General features: G+C 38.5%; 1 long non-coding RNA gene across 1 annotated transcript; it reads right to left on the bottom strand.

Annotated features, from left to right (window-relative positions):
- Positions 1 to 3,770: 3,770 nt before the first annotated feature.
- Positions 3,771 to 10,504, bottom strand: LOC118663587. Its single transcript, XR_004970091.1, has 3 exons — positions 10,369 to 10,504; positions 9,886 to 10,027; positions 3,771 to 3,805 (listed from the first exon to the last, which is right to left on the bottom strand). It is a non-coding gene; the product is annotated as an uncharacterized LOC118663587 (long non-coding RNA).
- Between the last annotated feature and the right edge of the window lie 358 nt (positions 10,505 to 10,862).

Here is a 10,862-nt window from a genome sequence, read left to right as displayed (position 1 = left end):
TCAGGATTCTGCCTCCCTCCTGGCCCTTGGGGACAAACCTCAAGTCTTTTCCAAGCCTTTCAATTATTTTAATCATTTCTGTATGTTATTAGGACCAAGTCCACATTTCTTAACACGGCATTCAATAGGACCAGTGCTTACTTCTGGAAACTCATTTCATGTCACTCTTCTCCAATTCACACCTCAGCCATTTTAAACTTCTAGTTTCTTGAATGTACCAAGTTCTCAATTCCTTCTGGATCTTTGAACTTATTTTTTCCTGTGCTGACCCTCAACTCACTAACACACTTTACTTCTCTGAGGCTTATTCTACATTTTGGTCTCATTTAATATGTATGTGTGTGGATAGATAGATAGATAGATAGATAGATAGATAGATAGATAGATTTCAGAGAGGAAGGAAGAGGGAGAGAGAGAAACACCAATGTTGAGAGATAATCATTGATCGGCTACCTCCCTCACACCCCCTATCAAGCCGGCAACCCAGGTATGTGCCTTGACCAGAAATCGAACCATGACCTCCTGGTTCATAAGTTGTTGCTCAACCACTGAACCACAGCAGCCAGACCATTTTGGTCTCAATTTTAATGTCACTTTATCCATGAGGCCTTCCTGATCCCCTAAGCTACTCAAGGTCTCCATGCCCTGTGTCCTCATCCATAACATTATTATACCTCTGATTCTAATACCACAATTTAATTCAAGTATCATATAGTCATCTTTCCTCTCCACTAGGCTGTCAGTTCCATGAGCATGTCAGACTCATTTATTATTTTTACTTCAAAATCTAATGTGTCTGTCACTATCCTTTTCAAAATTGCTGCCCCTAACACACACACACACACACACACACACACACACACACACACACACACACACACACTATCCCACTTTCTTTCCTTAATTTTCTCCAGAACTTTTTTTCCATTTAACTTATTGTATTTTAACTTCTTCATTTCATCATCTGTCTTCCCCTACCGTTACAAAACTACACAGGGCAGGAATTTTTCTCCATTTTCATCATTGCTCTGTCTCCAGAGACTAGTACAGGGTTTGGCACATAACAGACACCCAATAAATATTTCCTAATTGAAAAAATAAGTAAATAAATGATGATAGGTGTTAATTTTTTTAAAAATGTGTTGTAAATCAATGCATCATACCAACAGTCAGGTTTATAACTTAAGATGAGTTTGTTTAGATCTTTAAACATAACAAGTACCTTATTCCAACTTAATCAAAAGCTAGGCGCTCCTTGAGAGCTAAAAGGTAGTTAGTGCCACTCCATATCTTCACCTGTTTCTCCTTAAGGTCACAGCTTTGTTCTTATTTCTTTTTAAACACCAGAACAGTTCTTTGCATATATTATACAAGATGCTCAGTACCAGTATCATGAAAAATATAGACTCACTAATGCATTGATTTGCCATTGTTATTAATTCTAAGAGCTACTGACATAGAATGATTGCCTGTAGGATAGTTTGGTTAGAGAGAAGATAATTCTAAACTTTGGCCCTAGCTAAAAGATCCTTTGACCTTTCAACTCATGTCCTTATAATTTCCACACAAACACTGGAGAGATTAATAATAACATAAGACTAATTTTGATTGTAAACAGTTAGGAATACATAATAGTAAACATCCTACTGGAGGTTGCAAATCATGTTGAAATTCAAGCGTGTTTCCACTGACTGGTGAAAAAAAAATAGGGAAAGAATTTGATTCTAAACTACCACACCGGGCACAGTAAGGATTCTTGCTTGATGATTTAACCATTTTTTATTGGATACTGAAAAGAGAGCATAAATCACCAGAACCCCAATATGGATTGTTGCCGGGAGCCGGTCCATCCTTGCTGTTTCAAGGGACCTGGCATATATGGCATACTGTTCTTAATATGTTTGCTCACCTTCTTGGCACTATGTGTTTTAACCAAGGTCTCTGAGAAAGGTTGTTTCCCCAGGTAGGGATTTTCCCCTGAAGTTAGGGAGGGAATAAAACCCCTTAACTAAGTGCCAGGTGGGTAATTAATCACTTTAACTACGAACAATCATGCTTAAGCTACATAATCTTTACTCCCTGGAATGGAGATAAGAAACGCCCTAACCTTTAGAATAGAGATTGATAGGATTGAAATCAACTGGTATAAATACAGATGTAACAAGACAACAACACACAGAACCTAGACACAGAACCTAGACACAGAACCTACACAGAACCTAGAGACAGAAGAACTTTGCTGGAGAGAACATGGCAAAAGATCCTGGACAGAAACTGGACACAGAACCTAGAGACAGAACCTAGAGAGAGAACATGGCAAAAGAACCTAGAGACAGAACCTGGCTACAGAACCTGCATAGAACATGGCAAGAGAACCTGACTAGAACCTGGTGACTGAACCTGGCTGGAGAACCTGGACAGAACCTAGAGACAGAACCTAGCAAGAGAACATGGACACAGAACCTGGCTGGAGATCTTAACCAGAACTTTGCCGGAGATCCTGACCAGAACTTGGCTAGAGATACTGGCTAGGCTGCTGATCAACTGAACGCAGCCTCTGTGTCATTCCTTCTTCACCGACTCGGTCCACACCTTTGGGGACCCCTGGACCTGCTGGGGTTGGACCCCAGCAGATTGTCTTCTCAGAAGAAGTCTGAAAAAGAGTTATTTTTTCACATATCCTTATCATAATCAGCTAGAGTCTAACTCATCCCAAGGTTCCAGACACCATCTTTCTTTTTATTTGTTGTCCTTCTGAGAAGCAGAAGGGAGTTCAAGTTACTAACTACAGGTCAAAATTTGCTTTATCTACTATTAACATAGAACATCATTCTCTCCATGCTTTCCTGTATTGATGTAGGCAGTCCCAGCAAGGGACAAGTTAAGAGAATACGTTTCTGTGAGACACCTCTGCCTCCTGCTGCCTCTATTTTAGAAGTCGGTGGATTTCACAGACTTGACCAGAGTTAACAGAAAGCTTTCAATATATGCTTGCTATACTTATTTCGGAAGGAAAAATTTAGATAGAATTTAAACTGAATTTTCAGGATAAAATATTCACAAAGATACTGACTTCTAGAAAAAAACACATTACATGTTTTTTGTCACATCGAAAGGGTGCTGTTGAACTGAAAATGATGAGCTGTTTTGCATGACTCTTATTCTTGATCATTTTAATTTGTCAAACCAAAGGAAATTCTTAACCAGTAGTTATTCAAAACCAGCTGCCATAGGAACTATTGTGACCCTATTCCAACTTTTGCAGGGAACACTGTCACTCTACGTTGAATCTGGGTATTGGGATTTGAATGCAAAGCCAATGTTATTACATACTTAGTTACGAACTAGCACTTTCTGTCAACTTCTCCTAAATTGGTTCCTAAGTTGCAACAATTGAAATAATTGACATCATAACACCAGACCAAAAAAACTCCAGAACTGCATAAACAGCACATTTATGTACCCCCAAACACTATCACATTACTGAAATATGATAAAAACAAAAAAGCATTTTCATAAGTACAGATGTGATATATAATTTAGGCACAATCTCTCTGACCATAGATTACCATGCATTGCTATTCCTCCCAAACATGTCTCTGGCCAGTTTTCCCCAGAAAACCATTTCCAAGGCACAAAGAGAAGAGAAATATGACAAATGCATCCATGCATATACTAGTATATGTGCATGCACTAACTCTGAAAGGGGACCAAGTAACACCATCAAAACAGATAAAAATTCTGGGGGAAACTCTACATGGAGACACTCACCAGGAAAAGCGAACGGTGTGCTGTTAGAAGTAGCCTGAAGGTGGAGGAGAGAAAACATGAATCAATTGGCCCTGGGATGCAGAATAAGATATATCTTGGAATGTTAGGACCTAGAGCAAAATATCTCAAAGAACTTATATTCTAATAGCAAATTGGCCTCTAGTTTCCTACCAAGATAATATTATGCATCTTAAATGTTATGAGGCTTCATCCCTCTCTCTTTGAGATACTTTTGGTCTCATTTTCCTCTTTTACTCTTCAATGCCACAACAAATGCACAGGTCAGATTAATCCCAAACAAAGTGAGAACTTACTTTTTTTGTGATAGTTTAAAATTCGCTGATATGAAGCTTTCATAGATGTTTTAATTGAAGAAAAAAAAACACGCAAAGAAACTAATGCCTAAAGCTACAATAATAAAAACCAAAAAGTCCAAAGTCAATTTTCTTTAAAACTATGATAAAGCTATCAGAAGCCCTTTGCAGTACATCTAGGATGCAATCTATTCCTTGACAAGTAGGCAGATCTAAGGAATTCCTAGAGATTATTCCTTGAGGTAGGCAAACCAGTCCTGGATTAGTGGTGAGGCGAATACAAGCAAGGGCAGGAGCTATAATTTTCTCCTTAAAAATTCACCCCAAGCCTTAACATACTGAAACAACAAAGATTATTTCTCATGATTCTGAGAATTAACTGGGCAGTTTATAGTGGGGCAGCTCAGATAGGGCTGAAAGGTATTGAAAGGCCTCACTGACATTGTTGACGATTCACAAGATGTTAACAAGAGTGATGGAACTAAGGTGTCTCTCATTATCTAGAAGGCTAGTGTAGACTAATTCACATGGTCGTGGGCTTGGTCTTTCCAAGAGCAGCAAAGCTCAAGCACTTATCAAACCTCTGTTTGCATTATTTTGATAAGAACCCTTAGGCCAAAGCAAGACATGTGGCCTACCCAGATTCAAGGTGTAGAGAAATAGACTCTACCTCTCTTGAAGAAAGAAGTTGCAAAATTGCATTGTTAAAGGGCATGCATACAGGAATGAGAAAATGTGTGGTCTTTTTGTAATCCACCACAGGTACAGAGGGAGGTTAGCTTGTGAACCTAACTTTGTTCTAGGGACCCTTCAGAAAGCTAGTGCCCCTAATTTGTTTTATAAGACTTTTTGTCGTTTCATGGACCCAAATATTTTCCTTGGGCCCTAGCCAGTTTGGCTCAGTGGATAGAGCGTTGTCCTGCAGACTGAAGGATCCTAGGTTCAATTCTGGTCAAGGGCACATGCCTGGGTTGCAGGTTTAATCCCCAGTAAGGGGTGTGCAGGAGGCAGCCAGTCAATGATTCTCTCTCATCATTGATGTTCCTATCTCTCTCCCTCTCCTTTCCTCTCTAAAATCAATAAAGATAAATATTTTTTTAAAGTGCCACATTTATAAAATACATATATATATATATTTTCCTTGGATTAGAAAGATATTTTCCTGGCATGATTCAAGGACATATTAGAAATTATTATCATTCCAAAAGGAAACTCTGATGTGCAGATGAATACAAACACAGCCCAGAGTTACAGGGAAGACAATGGAAACCTACTGGGTGGAGAAGGGATGCTGTAGTCATTGGAGACCAGCAATTTCTGCAAACTATAGTCATTCCATCTGGTGTTACTTGTCCTAAATTGCACATCCATCTAGTCTGAATAGTAGCTTGAGATATTTTTAAAGATCTCCAAATACAAAATACATACTATTAAACATATTAGTAAATGAAAATGGTACTAAATAAATATGTTGTACTTGGTCACAATAGCTAAACTTGCCATTATGTTTAGTAGCATAGCCTAGAAAATTCTAGGATAGATTTTTTTTGAGCGGTTTTAGATCCTGTTTTCTATAAACTTTAAAAGACTACTTAAATAGTAGTTCCTTTACCATTAACAACATAGATTGTGGCTAACAGTAATTTCTTTACCATAAGCAATATAATATTACATTTATATATATCATCAATAATATAATTCATCACTTAAGCTTCAGACCAATATCTTACTTTTTATTATTCAAAGAATAGTCTTTGTGAGCTGAGGACTTTCTCGGATTAATGGCAGGGGATGACCAGCACATTCCACAATGGAGCAAAGTGTTCTTTTAACATCTCAACGTTCATAATACAAGCCATTCAAGTTTAAAAATATTTTCTTCCTCTTTAATCAGATATTACAGGATTAGCTACTTTATAATTCCATTCCCACATGATCTAGGTTCTTTCTAATTTTCTAAAACAATTCAACTAATAATACTTCTTAGTCCTGGAACTTTAAAGAATGTTAACACTTTAAGGAAATATAATTAACCTCTAGTTCAGAGATATTTACAAGGTTTAATCTCATTTTCCAACTCTAATAATTTAGTAGTTGCTGCCAGAGCACTCTATGAAGGATTCTGAGGTCATATCTCCAGAGGAAGGAATACAGTGATTGATTAGTGATGTCTGCTATGGAAACCAGAGGAAAGACCATGCAAATAACATTTACTTCCCATTCCGGCTCTACAAGAAATTTGTCATCTTAAAAATATTTTATTGAGTTTATTGGGATTATAATGGTTACTAAAATTATATAGATTTCAAGTGTACCTATAATACATCATCTGTATATTGTATTGTGTGTTCACCGCCCAAACTCAAGTCTCCTTCCATCACCATTTATCCTCCCTTTACCCACTTCTATCTGCCTCCATCCCCCTTCCCCTCTGGTAATTGTCTGTGTCTATGAAGGGTTTTTCTTGCTTAATTCCTTCACTTATTTCATACAGCACCCCCCCCCCCCAACCCTGTTGCCCCTGACATTATAAAGACTGAGGAAGAGAGGACAAAGGACTTTTCCAAGGTCTCACAGTTCTTAATGATAAAGTCCAGTCTAAAAACCCATCATGACTTCCAAGCCAATACTTATGTGGAGTAGCATTTGTCAATTTTGGCTGACCTCATTACTTCTGACTGTTTTTATTAGTTTTCCACTGTGTGCCAACATAATAAGAAGATAATTCCCAGTGCTTGTCTACTATTGCTGCTTCTATCTCAAACTACAGAAGCTGGGACCTTCCTCTACACTCTTGGCTGGATCACAGAACAAGCCAGTAGGTAAGATTTGTTGATAAGGCATTGGTTCTGGACCTCTGAACCTTGGACCAGTAATGAAAAGAATGAGGAAATGTAAGGGGAATCAGATGATTCCAACCAAAGCAAGAGCCCAGGGACCAGATAATGGCTATACCATGACTTTGACTGCACATCCTGCAGCCTAGACTCAACTCCCCATTGTCTAAGCCTCAGACTGCCAGCCAATTGTCAATTATGGGCATCCTTGCCATCTTTTGGTTAAGGCCAGAGATGGTTTTTGTTGCTTCAAATCAGGAGCCATGGTTCATTGTTTTATTCAGCCCCACAGCTGTGAGCAAGTATTAGTGATATAATTTTTTCCTCAGTGAAATTATACATTTATATTTATAACCCCCAAATTGAATGAAATATATTCCACTGAAAAATATGGTCCTTTGGCAATTAAAAACATCTGCCACTGTGTTACCTCAGATGACTTGAACCAGTACAATTATTACATGATATTGGCTTCAAATTTCATCAACATTATATTATCTATCTATATATACAAGCCTAAGCAACCATTATGACTGGTACTATGATGCGCACTGACCACCAGGGGGCAGACGCTCAATGCAAGTGCACTCCCACAGCCAACTTCCTGTGGCCAGCCAATCTCCAGTGGTCCTCTCCTCCTGCTCCCACCGCGCCCCCCACCCCGGCGCCCCCCCTCGTCCCCCAGCCGACCACAATTGTCCCCAATTGCCAGCAGGCCAAGGGACCCCACCCGTGCACGAATTTGTACACCAGGCCTCTAGTTCTTTCAATAATAATCATGAAAAAAGCAAAAATTAAATAACTGGATTGAAAGAAAGACTTTAATGAGAACTGCCTGGGGAAAACTCCCTCACTTTTCCCAACCCCATCTATGTCCAGAATATATCACATCTGCTAACTATAGGTTGTAAAGAACATATTTCTAAGATTAAAGGGTGGTTTACAGACCTCTGTTCATGTAAGATGTAGCAAACCCATAAAAGTCTTGCTACATACCAAGTCTCCACTAATGTGTCTTTGGCAAATATTCTACTCTTAAGCCCTGGTTTATTTATCTTCTGTCAGGGAGAAAAGGTAAGAGGACATGCTGTCCTAGAGACTCATAATACTCTTCCATCAGCTGGCTTGGAGGCCAGCTCACGGAGTATATATTCCTCTTTTTTTGGCTATTTACATTAAGACTCCATTATAAAAAAATTCTTCCTTTAGTCTTTCTGTCTCCATTAATGAAAAATGCTACATTAAGAAAATTCTACTTGCTTTTCCTTCCTGTTTCATATAGAGACCCATATATAATCTGCAAAGCAGTCTGAAAAGAATGGCACAAGTAGTCAAAATATTTACATATTTCTCTTTAAAATATCTCATAGGAAGATTTAACAGGCATAGGAAGCTATGACAAGCATGTTCACTTATCTGAAGAAAAATACTTTGAGCCAATTTCCTGGCACTGAGAGGAAAGCTAGTGAAGTGACATCTCCCTTTGTGGAATGCAATGATTAAGCCAATGAGTTGTGCTTTACCGTCATCTCCTGGGAGGTCAGTTTGATATGGAGCCGTTTTCAGTAATGCTTAATATACTACACCTGAAATGACAGAACCTGTCACTAATATCAGGAATTTAATCAGGGATTAACATGGAAGTTAAAACAAAAACGAAAGGAGAAAAAAACAAAATAAGTAAATGAACAAAAAAAACCCAGCACCACTAACAAAAAATATTGTATGAGAATGGAGTGATATATATGAATAATTCCACATGAAACTGAGAAAACAGTGAGTGCTTAAATGCTAAGAAAATCCATACATTTCAAGATGTGAAATGAGGTGACTCAAAACAGGGCTTTATATAGTGTTTTAACTATAGATTAAATGTAGTTTTTTTTCTTCTTCTCTTGAATTGTAAGAGAAACAACTGGAGAATGCTGCCATGATCCCGTGCAGGATTACTCTCCTAGAAGGAGAAGAATGGACCTAGCTGGTATGGCTCAGTGGATAAAGCATCGGCCTGTGGATCAAAGGCTCTCAGGTTCTATTCCGGTCAAGGGCACATATCTCAGTGGCAGGCTCCTCCCCGGCCCAGGCCCTGGTCAGAGGTTGTGCAGGAGGCAACCAATTGATGTGTTTCTTTCACATAGATGTTTCTCTCTGTCTTTCCCTCTCTCATACTCTTTCCCTAAAAAAAAAAAAAAAAAAAAAAAAAAATCATTGGAAAAATATCCTTGGGTGAGGCTTAAACAAAAAAAGGAAGGAAGGAAGGAAGGAAGGAAGGAAGGAAGGAAGGAAGGAAGGAAGGAAGGAAGGAAGGAAGGAAGGAAGGAAGGAAGGAAGGAAAGAAGGAAGAAAGAAAGAAAGAAAGAAAGAAAGAAAGAAAGAAAGAAAGAAAGAAAGAAAGAAAGGAAGAAAGAAAGAAGGTGTGGATTTATTGACTCCAAGTGGCAAATGCCCAGGCTCAGAACTGTCTACTTCTGACTTCTGAGAGCAACAAGTTCTAATTTTCCAAGCCGTAGAGAAGCCTCATAGATTCTCCTATACTGAAGTCATCAGCATTTCACATCAGAGAGTATGTTGAAGGGTGTAAAATGATAAATACTGGGCATCCGGAAGACTGCATTCCAGCCCGAATTCCTAACCCATCACGATAACCTGAACTTAACCTCTAAGTTCCACTCTTCCTTACCTGGCAATTGAAGAAAATTCTTTATTTCAGAAGTGCAGTGAGTAAAAAGTTGATAGCATGTGCAAAGTACTATAATTTGGAAAGGGATGTTAACTTGGAATAACAATGCTGGATCACTTCCCATTGTGCCAAATAAGCTGGCTACCACAACCTCTCCTCTTCCCTTACTGGTAATAGGCTCCCTTGTGAGCAGCTCTGATCACAGAGATTTCACTCTAATTTATAGTAAATGGCTCAGCGTTGGCATGCATAGGCAATACTTGTCAAAAAGGATTTCAATTACCTCATAAATTCTACCTTTGGAAAATATTCAAACCAAGACTTTCTTTCACATTCTTCACCACTTCCACTCACACAGAATAAGATGTCAAGTCAGGTCTCCTAGAAGACCCAGTTCTGGATGTTCAGCTCTTAGTATTGATTCCCTGTCAATAAAAAAAAAAAAAAGACTGTGGTCAAGTGAGTCAGGGCTTCCGTCCTAACCTGACTGTTCAGGAGTTAAAACCTGCCCATTCCAAAAGGACTGACCTGACTTGATGGCAGTTGCCAATTTTCGTCTTTAATTTAACTTGTTTTCCAAGGCATTTTTTAAACCATATGGAATTGGCACCACATTTTTTTAAATTTAATTTTTTCTCCTCAGTTGAGAGATATTTGGTAAAATGTGTGTTGTTGTTGTTTTAATAAAAAGGGAGATAAAAAAGTAATGTGGTGGAATTTAAAAAAAAATGATGGAAAAGAGATGATCATATTTCTCTTAACTTACCTTGCTTATACTTCTCCATTCTGCCCCAGAAATAAGATGTATGAACTATCCTGGGCTGTAAAAGAGAGCTAAGATTCAAACCCAGTCAGTCTGAATCCTGAGCCGGAGTCTCACCCACAATGGGATCCTGCCTCTTTGTTTTTGTTTTCAGTAAGGAAGCTTGTGCCCAACAAGAAAAATGATCGGATCCCTTGGCTCTGTGAGTGATCTCCTGCTACAGTGGTTTTATCACACTACCCTGATGGGCTGCCACTAGAGAAACAAAATTACCTAATTGCCTAGCCATCTGTAGTTAAAAGTGACATTAAATCCTTGTGGCTAAAATTAGCCCACAGAGTGTGTTCATAATGGTTATGGAGCAAAGACAGAAAACAAAGCCAAAAATAAAAACCAATGAAAAAACGAAGTGTGGAGGCTTTAGAGTAACTTTATACTCAGGGTATCAAAGATCCCTTGGAATAAAATATTCCTATGGGCACCACACAGGTTTGCAT

Source organism: Myotis myotis, unplaced genomic scaffold (genome assembly GCF_014108235.1).
Source record: "Myotis myotis isolate mMyoMyo1 unplaced genomic scaffold, mMyoMyo1.p scaffold_m19_p_10, whole genome shotgun sequence".
Classification (NCBI taxonomy): domain Eukaryota; kingdom Metazoa; phylum Chordata; class Mammalia; order Chiroptera; family Vespertilionidae; genus Myotis; species Myotis myotis.
This window is presented reverse-complemented; position numbering and strand designations above follow the sequence as displayed.